A 13554-nucleotide genomic window follows, 5' to 3' on the forward strand; every position below is an offset into this window, starting at 1 on the left:
GAATGGCCTGCTCCTGCACCTATTTTCTATGTTTCTATGTTTCTATGTAACCCAGAGGCCTGGACTAATGATCCGGAGGCGTGAGATCAAATCCCACCACGGCAGCTGGGGGAATTTAAATTCAGTTAATTAAATAAAACTGGAATTAAAAACAAAGCTATATCAGTAATGGTGACCATAAAACTGTTGTAAAGTCCCATCTGGTTCACTAATCGTGGCCCAGGAGAGGCGAAAGTTTGGGGCCCAGGAGAGGCGAGGGTCCAGGGGCAGCACGGGCCTGCCCACACTGGCATATGTGTGTGCACTAGGTCCATGCAGTGGAGCTGGTCTCCAGTCGTCTTAGTTAATCCTTGCCATTGGACCAAGACCTAGCTCTGTCAAGCCCATGTGGTGGCTGGTATGCAACGGCCACCACACGTTAAAAAAATCCATGCACAGGCATCTTCCACCCTTCAAGATTTAAATCGGGACCTGGAATATTAGGTCCTTCATCGAAACACCTGTGAACTCATCCCTTTTTGGAGTGGAAGCAAGTCATCCTCGATACGAGGGGCCACCGAAGAAGAAGAAGATTCACTAATGTCCTTTAGGGAAGGAAATATGCCGTCCTTATCCGGTCTAGCCTATATGTGACTCCAGACCCACAGCAATGTAGTTGATTCTTAACTGCCCTCTGAAATGGCCTAGCGAGTCACTCAGTTGTACCAAACCGCTATGATAAAGTCAGTACTTTCACCACACGAACTGCAGCAGTTCAAGAAGGCAGCTCACCACCACCTTCTCAAGGGCAATTAGGGATGGACGATAAATGCTGGCCTTGCCAGCGAAGCCCACATCCCAGGAACGAATAAAAATCGGCCATCACATCCTCCATGTTCTTACATCATTTACTATGACTTTGGCCACTTTCTGAACAATGATGAAGGAGGTTTTTCTCAGGCTTCTTTGACCCTGAGTTATTTCATCCTATACTGAGCATCCTTCAACATATTGTCTCCATCATAAAGGTTGCCTACCTCCACCTCCGTAACAGCACCCATCTCCGCCCTGGCCTCACATCCTCCGGCCCTCCGAGATGTCTGTGCTCCTCCAATTCTGGCCTCTTGAGCATCTCCGATTTTAATCGTTCCAACATCGGCGGCCATACCTTCAGCCGCCTAGGGCCTAAGCTTTGAAATTCCCTCCCTAAACCTCTCCATCTCTCTACCACTCTCACTTACTCTTCAAGCTGCTTCTTAAAACCTACCTCTTTGACCAAGCTTTTGGTCACCTGTCCTAATATTTCCTTTTATGGCTCGATGTTAAATTTTGTTTGATATTCGCTACTGTAAAGCGCCTTTGGGACATTTTACTACTTTAGAGGTGCTATATAAATGAAAGTTGTTGTTATTGATTATACTTACCAAAATATCCTGAAATCCAAGAGCTATTGCAAAGACCCGTCACATCACATTACAACCATCTGCTGCTGAAGTGTTGCTGATCTGTTTTCTTTGTGAAGGCACCTTATGTGTTGGGAGGCATTTCAGATCCATTTCTGATATACTTTAAGATTTCCAGGATTAGAAAGGTCTCTTTTTACTTGTGATTAAATAAAAGTGTCGGAAGATGAAGCATTAAATGTTCTACATAAATACAATTTGTTGTTTATTTGCAATAAAAAATTATTTCATGCAACAATATAATGAACAAATATGTTGTGGGATTCTTGTAGGTTTGTAATTGAGAATCTCTGAGTGAGTTATTGAATCCAGTTGATTTATGTGAATAGTATTTGTGACTATTTGGGGTTATGTAAGAAACAAGAAGAGATTTGACGTATACATTACAACAGTGACTATACTTCAAAAAGTACTTCATCGGCTGTAAAATGCCTTGAGACTTCCTGAGGTCATGAAAGGCGCGATTATAAATGCAAGTCTTTCTTTAATATACTAGACCCTCCGTGGAAAGATTTCTAATGAGCTACAACCTATGGTAATACTTGCACATGGATCAGTTAGTCCAACGTCGGTCAATAATACAAGAGGACTTAGCGAAAACCTAGAAAGGTATCTGCTAATTAGAAACAGCATGGATTTCTAAAGGGCATGTTTGGCTATTTTCATTGATTGTTTTTTTAGGAAAACACAGCATATAGCTAGAAGGCTGTACTGGATGTGGTTTACCTGGACATTCAGAAGACATTTCATAAGGCATCATATACTAGACTTTTCTTGATAAAGTTTAAGGCATGTGGGAACTGACTTTCCTCCCCTCATTTGACCCAGGGTCATTTGGGGAGTGTCTGTTTGCAACCCCACCACCCCCCCACTCCCCGCCCCCGCCCCCCAACTTGAATATGGCTGAACCAAGTTGAATGTCCGAGTTGCCTTGCACTATCGTCCGCTTTTGTCATTTAATCATTCCTGCCCTTCACCCTATCACAGGCCGCTCCCTTGTTGTTCTTTTCCTGCTCCCCTACTTTTCCCTGTCTCTGGACTTGCTTAAAATCTGTTCATCGCTCGAACAACTTGCATTTCTGATGAAAGGTCATTGATCTGAAACATTAGCTCTGTTTCTCTCTCTCCATAGACGCTGCCTGACCTGCTGAGTATTTCCAGCATTTTCTCATCTATGCTGCAGATTAGAAGGAGGCATGTTGAAACTCTTAAGTTAAGCCTGACCAGATGTGCTGTCAGTGGGTACGTGATAATCAGGCTACATCGCTGCAAAGATGAAGGGGACAAATCATTTAGGAAAGAACATATCATGGAATAGTGTCCCAATGATATTCATCCTTATTTTCAAATCCCTCTATGGCCTTGCCCCTCACTATCTATGTAATCTCCTCCAGCCCCACAACCCCCAGAGATGTCTGCGCTCCTCTAATTCTGCCCTCTTGAGAATCCCTGATTATAATCGCTCCACCATCGGTGGTCGTACCTTCTGTTGCCTGGGCCCCAAGTTCTGGAACTCCCTCCCTAAACCTCTCTGCCTCTCTACCTCTCTTTCTTTCTTCAAGACGCCCCTTAAAACATACCTCTTTGACCAAGCTTTTGGTCATCTGCGCTAATTTCTACTTATGCGAGTTAGTGTCAAATTTTTATCTCATAATACTCCTGGGAAGCACCTTGGGACATTTCACTACGTTGTGGGTGCTATATAAATACAAGTTGTTGTTGTTGTTGAATGGGGAGAGCTGCTCACAATGCACTGTTCTCATTAATGTCCAACAAAGACTGATGTGGGCAACCCCCTCTCCTCCATTGAGTTATTGGTAGTCATTGCTTGGTAAATACTCAAAATGTATCCTCCCTCGAACTAAAAGTTTAAAAACATAAAACCCAACAATAAAGGGTGACTTATGGATTCCAGTAATTGTACAGATGTCTCTCTGTAACATTATGACCATTCAGCAGAATACATTCTCTCTTTAATGAGATTCCAGTAATAAAATAATAAATTGTTAAGTTTTACCTGGAAGCACAGACATATAAAAATGGAAAGGAAGCAAACATTTTAAAAATCATTTAATGGAGTTCGCTTCACCATAGTGCTGGAAGCTGGGGACCAGAGGGTAGTGTCAAAGTGACCAGAGTGCTTAAAATGTAATGTTAACCGTGGACTTCTTAGGTACTCTGTATGAAGGCACCAATGATTTGATTACTCAAAAGTTGAACGTAAAGATGGAACTTATGGGGAGAGTTATTCCAACTAAGATGTCCCTTTTTAGCCATTACAACACTGACTACACTCCAGAAGTACTTTATTGCTGTAAAGCGCTTTGAGACATCCGGTGGTCGTGAAAGGCACTATATAAATCGAAGTCTTTCTTTTCTTTTTACTTCAGACTGTTCTCCAAGGGAAGATACAAAATGATGATGAGAGAGCTGGCACAGGCACGAGGGGTCAAACGGCCTCCTTTATGATTCTATGATCCAATAACATGCAAAGTGGCAGCAAAGCCTAGTTCCACACCTAATTCCAAATCCCTAGAATGGCATTTTATAATTTTTGCATAGTTTATAAGGCTGTTGATTAATAAAAATCCAATTTACTTATCCTTAAAAAAACATGTATTTTCACTTTACGATAAATCATTTATTCAGTAAATGATTATAAGCAAATTATTTTGCTTAATTATTATGTTTGATTAAACAAATTTCACCAGTTGCAGTCTTCCATTAACGGAAGATTTACTTGTTCTCCGAAGCTTCAGGGCTGTAGTCAAGGTTCAGCTAACTTGCCCAGAGTCAATATGTCAACAAGATCCATATTACTACAAGAGCAAAATACTGCAGATGCTGGAATCTGAAACAAAAATGGAAAATGCTGCAAACACTCAGTGGTCAGGCAGCATCTGTGGCGAGAAACAGAGTTAATGTTTCAGGTCTGTGACCCTTTGTCAGAACTGGAAAAGTTTGAGATGTAACAGATTATTAAGGAAGTGCAGGGTCAGTGAAAGGGGGAGGGGAGGAAAGAACAAAAAGGAAGGCCTGTGATAGGGTGGGAGGCAGGAGAGATTTAAGATAAAAGGGATAGTGGGCAAAAATGAAATGGTAATGGCACAATTTAGGAAACAAAAGATGAGTCTAGATGGGGTGTGAATGATGGAATCATTACCAACTGCCATGAAAAAGAGAGAAAAAAATATTACCGCTGCTTCTCTGGAGGTTGTTGAAATGTCTACAGTACAGAATCTATGGGACGTATCATGCTTTGAGTGGCACAGGATTGTGTCAGTCCCAGTATGGCAGAGTGTGCTGCACCCGCAGTATCTGCCCTGGAGTACGCTCAGACTGACAGAGGGAAATACAACAAGCAGACGCTGGGCAACCCAATAATCAACCAGGACCTTTATCCTTTCACGCTTTTTTTTCTCAAAAGATTTATCGTTAAAAACAAAATACTTCCTGCAACCATAGATACCGGAAGCACAAGAGACTTTGAACATAAAAGATAAAACAGAAAGACTGCATTCATTTATTATATAGCACCTTTCATGACCTCAGGACATCCCAAAGCGCTTTACAGCTAATGAAGTACGGTTGCAAATATAGTCACGGTTGTAATGTAGGAAACGCAGCAGCCAACTTGCGCACAGCAAGCTCCCACAAACAACAATGTGATAATCTGATTTTTTTTGTGATATTGGTTGAGGGATAAATATTGGCCCAGGACACCGGGGATAACTCCCCTGCTCTTCTTTGAAATAGTGCCATGGGATCTTTTACGCCCATCTGAGAGAGCAGACGGGGCCTCAGTTTAACGGCTCATCTGAAAAATGGCACCTCCGAAAGTGCAACACTCCGTCAACACTGCTTTGGAGTGTCAACCTAGATTTATGTGCTCGAGTCCCTGGAGTGGGACCTGAACCCACAACCTACTGACACCAGAGGTGAGAGCGCTACTCACTGAGCCACGGCTGACACTCCAGAGAATAAAGTCAATTTGTCAATGAATAATAGCTAGTACCGCACAACACTACATGCATTTCATATATTTTTACAATATAACGTGGAGCAATTTAGAGTTCGGATTCCTATAGGGCTGCCCGGGACGCTTCTCTTCTGCTTGAAGGAACAGTGATGTCACTTATATACAGACCATCTCGCTTAAGGAATAATTCACCGTCATTCCTTAGTTAGACGAGGAGAGGAAATGGATACTGGGATTGTGTAAAGAACAGCGATCCATCATTGGTTCCAAATGTTTGTCATTCGTTAATTGATTTTCAGATTAAATTAAATGCTTGAGGCAGAAAGTTCTGCGTGTAACAGCAATCAGTTATAAACAAACAGGCCATCGGGTACCATGGCAGCATTTACCTCAAAGTGCTTTCTTGTCTTACTGATTAACTCATTCTGTTCCGAGGTCTTTGTAATTTCTCTTTGTCTTTTTAAATAATTAAGTTTGCTGCAATTCTGTTGAATAATGATCTTCTGCCAACATGCACCCCCTCAAACAACACCACCGAGAGCAGATTATTTGATTGTTTTTCCTCATTGCTGTTTCTGGGATCTTGCTGTGCGCAATTTGGCTGCCGAGTTCATTATATCACAACAGTGACTACAGCGTTTGTGTATCTTGAATTGTTTTACAGGACGCGACTGCTGCCAAACTATCGGAAGTAGATGCGCATGCGCAGTTCCAGCGGTTGTTGTCGCCGGACATTCCCGAAATGAAAAATAAAGAAACAGATTCAGAATTTTTAATTAAATTCGAATTCTGAGTTTATTTTTCAAAAGTTGTTGCTTGTCCTTCGAGACAGCCGTTCTTAAACTGGCAAAATTAACCCAACCTGCATTGGAGGCAGTTCAGAGAAGGTTCACCAGGTTGATTCCTGAGATGAAAGGGTTGTCATATGAAGAAAGGTTGAGCAGGTTGGTCCTGTACTCATTGGAGTTTAGAAGAATGAGAGGTGATCTTATTGAAACGTATAAGATTCTGAAGGGGGCTCAACAGGGTAGTTGCAGTGAGGACGTTTCCCCTTGTGGGGGAATTTAGAACTAGGGGCATAGTTTCAGAATAAGGGGTCACACATTTAAAACAGAGATGAGGAGGAATTTCTTCTCTCAGAGAGTCGTGAATCTTTAGGATTCTCTACCCCAGGGAGCTGTGGAGGCTGGGTCCTTGAATATATTTAAGGTGGAGATAGACAGATTTTTGAATGATAAGGGAGTCAAGGTTTATGAGTGGCGGACAGCGAAGTGGAGTTGAGGTCAAGATCAGATCAGCCATGATCTTATTGAATGGCGGAGCAGGCTCGAGGAGCCAAATGGCCTACTCCTGTTCCTAGTTCCTTTTGTTCTTATGTTAGTAACATTAACCCAACCTAGAAACATGAATCAAACTATAGTAATTTAATGAAACAAAGTTAAAAACATTAATGAAACGTTATTAGTGATGGGCTTCAGCATTTCTCAGCTCTGTTGTGGTGAACGTTACTTTTTCAAGTTTGGGACCTGACAGTTATGCGCAGAATGTTTCTGTGCAGCTTCCGGTAGCTTCCAATTTGTTGGCAGCAGTCACTCAGTTTTTAGAAGATGCTGCACAAAAGGAATGGGTTGGATTCTCGTCGACAGAAGGTAATTTTTAAGGGTAATGGTTGTATATGGGGGTCAGTAATAGGGTCAATGCTCTTCACCTTTTTATCAATGATCTGGATTGAAAAAGAAGGACAGGAGGTTTTGCATTTATATAGCGCCTTTCACGACCTCAGGACACCACAACATGCTTTATAGCCAATGAAGTACCTTTTGGAGTGTAGTCACTGTTGAAATGTCGGTAACACGGCAGCCAGTTTGTGTACAGCAAGCTCCCACAAACAGCAATGTGATAATGACCTGATCATCAGTTTTTGCTATGTTGATTAAGGGATAAATATTGGCCTCAGGACACCGGCGATAATTCAGCTGCTCTTCTTCGAAATAGTGCGATGGGATCTTTTACATCCACCTGAGAGAGCAGACGGAGCCTTGGTTTAATGTCTCATGCGAAAGATCTCCAACAGTGCAGCAGTAGACTGGAGTGTCTGCTTAGATTTTTATGATCAAGTCTCTGGAGTAGGACTTGAGCCCACAACCTTCTGTGTCAGAGGTAAGGCTGCTACCCACTGAGCCACAGCTGACACAAGCAGCACCTATTGCACATTAAATATCTCATATGCGCCTACATTCTGGACCACCATCTTCTCTTCCTTCTACCGCACGAGGAGCAAACCGAGAATGCCCACATTCACTACTGTCACTACTGTAGTGATGCTTCTAAATGCTCCTTTGCCATAATACCTGGTGTGACCTGGAATGTAATGCAGGTTGAACCTCCCTTATCCAGAACCCTCGGGACCTGGCCTGTTCTGGATAAGGAATTTTTCCGGATGAGAGTTGGTAACATTAAATTTGATCTTGCAGGTACTGAGCAAGGGGATATCGGGGCTGGCTGTCTTGCGGCTGGGAGTGCGGCAGAGAGATCATGGGGGGGGGAGGGGGCGTTGGATCTAGGGGTCAGGCCAGCGATTGCGGGAGTCGGCAGTGAGGAAGGACTTCAATTTATTCAACTTGTTCATGTCAGAGTTCTGCGCATGCGCCACAAGATGGCCGGGAATGGTTCCGGACGAGGGGTGGTTCTGGATAAGGGAGTTCTGGATAAGGGAGGTTCAACCTGCATTCACTTTTTGATAACTTGTATACGTTTTCTGTGATTGAGCTCTAACAAGCACCCATCTTTTTTTTTTAACTGTGCTGTTATTCTTAATTCATCTTTGGGTGCATAGCAACAACAACAACTTGCATTTAATAGCGCCTTTAGCATGGTAAAATGTCCCAAGGTGCTTCGCAGGAGTGATTATCAAAAATATTTGAAACCAAGCCACATAAGGAGATATTAGGGCAGGTGACCAAAAGCTTGGGCTTGGTTTTAAGGAGCTTCTTAAAGGAGGAAAGTGTGAAGTCCTGTCCCTGCAGTACAGACTCACACAAGGCACATGCTGAAGTCAAGGTCACTCAGGACCTGCACCTTTATTACACAGCTCTCGAAATCCACACTTGCCTGAGACCTGTCTTTATATACCTGTGTGGAACAGGTATCCAGTGTCTCCTGCAAGTGCATCCCTGGTGGTAAGGTATGCTTATGGTTACAGGTAATATCTAATTACAGTCATGTATAGCATAGTAAGGTACAGTTATGTACAGTAGTGTGAGATACATGACATCACCCTCCCCCAAGGTCTTATTGTTTTTATAGGTTCAATCTCTCAGGTGGTCTACGCTCTCACGTGGAGTGTCTTAGTTGTGGTTCAGTTGTTTGCCTTGGTGCCTATTTTTCTTTCGGTGTGATTGCTGGTATCTCGCCTGGGCTGTCTGTTTCGTTCAGTATGATTGTTGGTGGCTCGCCTGGGCTGTCTGTTGAGATTGCCCTTTCCTCAGGTTGTTTCCTCTGTCTGTCCACCAGGTGTGGTGTGAGTTCCACATTGTAGTCTGCCACTGGTTCAGCAGTGTTGTTGGTGAATCTACTTTTGATTTTGTCCACATGCCTCCAGCAGGTTTGGCCATTGTCCATTTGTACCACCAGTAGCCTGTTTCATTCCTTGCCTGTTACTGTCCCTGCAAGCCATTTGGGACACCCGCCATAGTTTAGCACAAACACTTTGTCCCCTATCTCATTCCACCTCCCCCTCGAATTTCAGTCATGGTACTCAGTTAGCTTACGGCACTTTGCCTCAGTGATTTCGTGCACGTCTGGGAGGATTAATGAGAGCCTTGTCTTGAAGGTCCGTTTCATCAACAGTTGCGCGGGGGAATCTCCAGTCAATGAATGTGGACGAGTTCTGTATGCCAGCAGCAGTCGCGACAGGCGGCCCTGCAGCGTGGGACCTTAGATTTTAAGCATGCCTTGTTTAATGATTTGCACTGCTCGATCCACCTAGCCATTGGAGCCGGCTTGAACGGTGCCGTCTTAACGTGATTTATGCCGTGGTCAATGATAAAATCTTGGAATTCTGCGCTGGTGAAGTACAGACCATTATCACTGATCAATATGTCAGGAATTCCGTGCATTGCAAACATAGTTCCAAGGCTCTCCACAGTGGTGGAGGTTGTGCTCGAGTTTAAAATGGTGCATTCGATCCACTTTGAAAATGCATCTACAACTATGAGGAACATTTTGCCCATGAATGAGCCCGCATAGTCTACATGCACCCGCGACCACGGTTTGGTGGGCCAGGGCCAGGGGCTCAGGGGGGTCTCCCTGGGGGCATTACTGAGTTGGGCACAAATGGTGCACCGTCGGATGCAGAGCTCCAAGTCCGCGTCAATGCCAGGCCACCAGACGTGGGATCTGGCTATGGCCTTCATGAGAACGATCCCTGGGTGCTCGTGGTGGAGCTCCCGGACAAATGCCTCTCTGCCTCGCAGAGGCATAACTACTCGGCTGCCCCACATCAGGCAGTCTGCGTGTAGTGATAGCTCATGCATGCGCCTATGAAAAGGTTTGATCTTCTCGGGGCAGGCATCGCGAGCCTCTGCCCAGTCACCAGTTAAGACACATCTTTTTACTAAGGATAACGTGGGGTCGCTGGTCGTCCAGGCTCTGATTTGGCAAGCCATCATGGGTGAACCTGTGGACTCAAAGGCATTGATTGCCATGACTATCTCACAGTCCAGTTCGTCAGACCCTTCCGTGGTCGCTAGGTGTATCCTGCTAAGTGCGTCGGCACAGTTGTCTGTGCCTGGTCTGTGCCTTATGGTGTCGTCGTAAGACGCCAGCATGAGTGCCCACCGTTGAATGCGCGCCGAGGCATTGGCGCTTATTGCCTTGCTCTCAGATAGCAGGGACGTGAGGGGCTTGTGGTCGGTTTCTAACACAAACTTGGCCCTGAAAAGGTATTGGTGCATCTTTTTGACACCGTACACGCACGCGAGCGCCTCCTTCTCCACCATACCGTACCCGCGCTCCGCCCACGAAAGTGACCTGGAGGCATAAGCAACGGGTTGTAATTTACCCGCACCATTAACATGTTATAAAATGCACCCGACCCCGTACGCTGACGCATCACATGTAAGAACTAGCTTTTTACCTGGAAATAAAAAAGCCAAAACACTATTGGAACATATTGAAGGCGCGTTCCTGGACGTCCCCTCAAAACCAATCGCACCCCTTTCTGAGTAGCACATGGAGAGGCTCCAGCAGCGTGCTTAGGTTCTGCATAAAGTTCCCAAAGTAATTGAGTAGCCCGAGAAAGGCGCGCAGTTCCGAGACATTCCGGGGTCTGGGTGCCAGGCGAATTGCTTCGGTTTTGCACTCTGTTGGGCGGATTCCATCAGCGGCAATCCTTCTGCCCAAAAATCCAACCTCGTGCGAGAAACAGACACTTGGATTTCTTAACTCTTAGGCCTACCCGATCCAACCGCTTTAGTACTTCCACCAAATTGCGGAAATGGGAGTCGATGTCCCTGCCCGTGATAACTATGTCGTCTTGAAACACAACCGTCCCCGGGATGGACTTGAGCAGACTTTCCATGTTGCGCTGGAATATAGCAGCTGCCGACCTGATGTCGAATGGGCATCGACTGTACATGATGTGTTTGATGGTGGTGAGTAGCTTAGACTCTTTGGTCAGTTCTTGCGTCATATACGCAGATGTGAGGTATAGTTTCGAGAAAAGTTTTCCTCCAGCCAATGTGGCAAATAAGTCCTCCGCTCTGGGCAGCGGATATTGTTCCTGTCGGGAGACTCTGTTTATGGTAGATTTGTAATCCCCACAGATTCGTAGGGATCCATCAGGCTTCATGACTGGGATGATGGGACTTGCCCAATCGCTAAATTCCACGGGTGAGATAATGCCTTCCCGCAGCAGCCTGTCTAGTTCCTGTTCAATCTTTTCCCTCATCACATAGGGCACAGCTCTAACCTTGTGATGGACCGGTCTAGCATCCTGTGTGATGTAGATTTTGACTTTAGCCCCTTTGAAGGTGCCTACACCTGGCTGAAAGAGATGTTCAAATCGACTTAGAACTGTTGAGCAGGAAGTCCATTCCTCTGACGACATGGCGTGAACATCATCCCATTTCCAATTTAGTTTAGCCAGCCAACTTCTCCCCAGCAGTGCTGGGAGATCTCCGGGGACAATCCACAGGGGAAGTCGGTTCACTGTCCCTTTGTGTGTGACTGAGAGCATGGCGCTGCCAAGGACTGGGACGATTTCTTTGGTATAGGTCCTTAGTTTGGTGTCGACCCTTGTGAGTTTTGGTCTGTTGCTTTTGTGCGGCCACAGCTGTTCAAATTGTTGAGCGCTCATGAGAGATTGACTCGCTCCCGTATCCAGCTCCATGTTGACGGGTATCCTGTTGAGTAGGTCCCTCATCATTATTGGAGGCGTCTTGTTTTAGGAACAATGGCCATTGATCGTGTTGACCCGCTGTACCTCGGTGTCCCAGATACTGTCCCCACCGTCTTCTGGTCCGCTTTCCGACCCTTCCGATTCATATACCAGCCGAGCTTCCGTTTTTCTGCACATGCGGGCCAGATGCCCTGTATAGTTGCAGTTTCTGCAAACGGCATGCTGAAATCGACACCCCCTTGATGAGTGCCTTCCCCCACATCTCCAGCACAGACCGCTTCCATTGTTTCCGAAGGATGAACTGCGTCTGGCTGATCTCTCTTAAGCTTCTCTCAGTTTGTAGTTGATTGCGCATTGTGGGTTGATGAGATGTGAATGGCCATTCATGTAGCGCCACTGCCTGCTGTTGAGTGCCTGCTCTCCTGCTTTTGTCTGTGTGTGGGGGTAGCGGCTTGTTTCACGCTATGAACCCCTTGTTCCAATGTTTCATTAGTTGTCCTACCCGCAGTGTAGATCAACCTCGTTTCTTCTTCTCCAGCCAAGAATGTCTGTGCAACCAGTGTTAAGAACATAAGAACATAAGAATTAGGTACAGGAGTAGGCCATCTAGCCCCTCGAGCCTGCTCCGCCATTCAATAAGATCATGGATGATCTGGTCGTGGACTCAGCTCCACTTACCCGCCCTCTCCCCGTAACCCTTAATTCCCTTATTGCTTAAAAATCTATCTATCTTTGACTTGAAAACATTCAATGAGCCAGCCTCAACTGCTTCCATGGGCAGAGAATTCCACAGATTCACAACCCTCTGGGAGAAGAAATTCTTTCTCAACTCGGTTTTAAATTGGCTCCTCCGTATTTTGAGGCTGTGCCCCCTAGTTCTAGTCTCCCCCACCAATGGAAACAACCTCTCTGCCTCTATCTTGTCTATCCCTTTCATGATTTTAAATGTTTCTATAAGATCACCCCTCATCCTTCTGAACTCCAAGGAGTAAAGACCCAGTCTACTCAATCTATCATCATAAGGTAACCCCCTCATTTCTCGAATCAGCCTAGTGAATCGTCTCTGTACCCCTTCCAAAGCTAGTATATCCTTCCTTAAGTAAGGTGACCAAAACTGCACGCAGTACTCCAGGTGCGGCCTTACCAATACCTTATACAGTTGCAGCAACACCTCCCTGCTTTTGTACTCTATCCCTTTCGCAATGAAGGCCAACTTTCCATTTGCCTTCCTGATTACCTGCTGCATCTGCAAACTAACCTTTTGGGATTAATGCACAAGGATCCCCAGGTCCCTCTGCACCACAGCATGTTGTAATTTCTCCCCATTCAAATAATATTCCCTTTTACTGTTTTTTTTCCCAAGGTGGATGACCTCACAGGTTGCTGCCTCTATGGCCAAGTTCTTGGTCTCTATGAGCTTTCGGAATATGCCTGCGTGGCCTATTCCTTCAATAAAAAAGTCTCTCAGTACTTCTCTCCTTAGTTCATCGGAGAACTCACATAAGCTAGCCAACCTCCGAAGTTCCGCCACAAAGTCGGGTATGCTCTGGCCCACACAGCGTCTGTAGTTGTAGAACCTGTGTCTGGCCATGTGTAGGCTGCTCACTGGCTTCAGGTGGTCTCTTACCAGTGTGCTCAACTCTTCAAACGACTTGCTTGCTGGTTTCTCGGGTGCCAGCAGGTCCTTCATTAAGGCGTATGTTTTCGAGCCACAGCTGGTCAAGAGATGGGCT

This window comes from Pristiophorus japonicus, chromosome 14 (assembly GCF_044704955.1).
Source record: "Pristiophorus japonicus isolate sPriJap1 chromosome 14, sPriJap1.hap1, whole genome shotgun sequence".
In the NCBI taxonomy this organism is placed as follows: Eukaryota; Metazoa; Chordata; class Chondrichthyes; family Pristiophoridae; genus Pristiophorus; species Pristiophorus japonicus.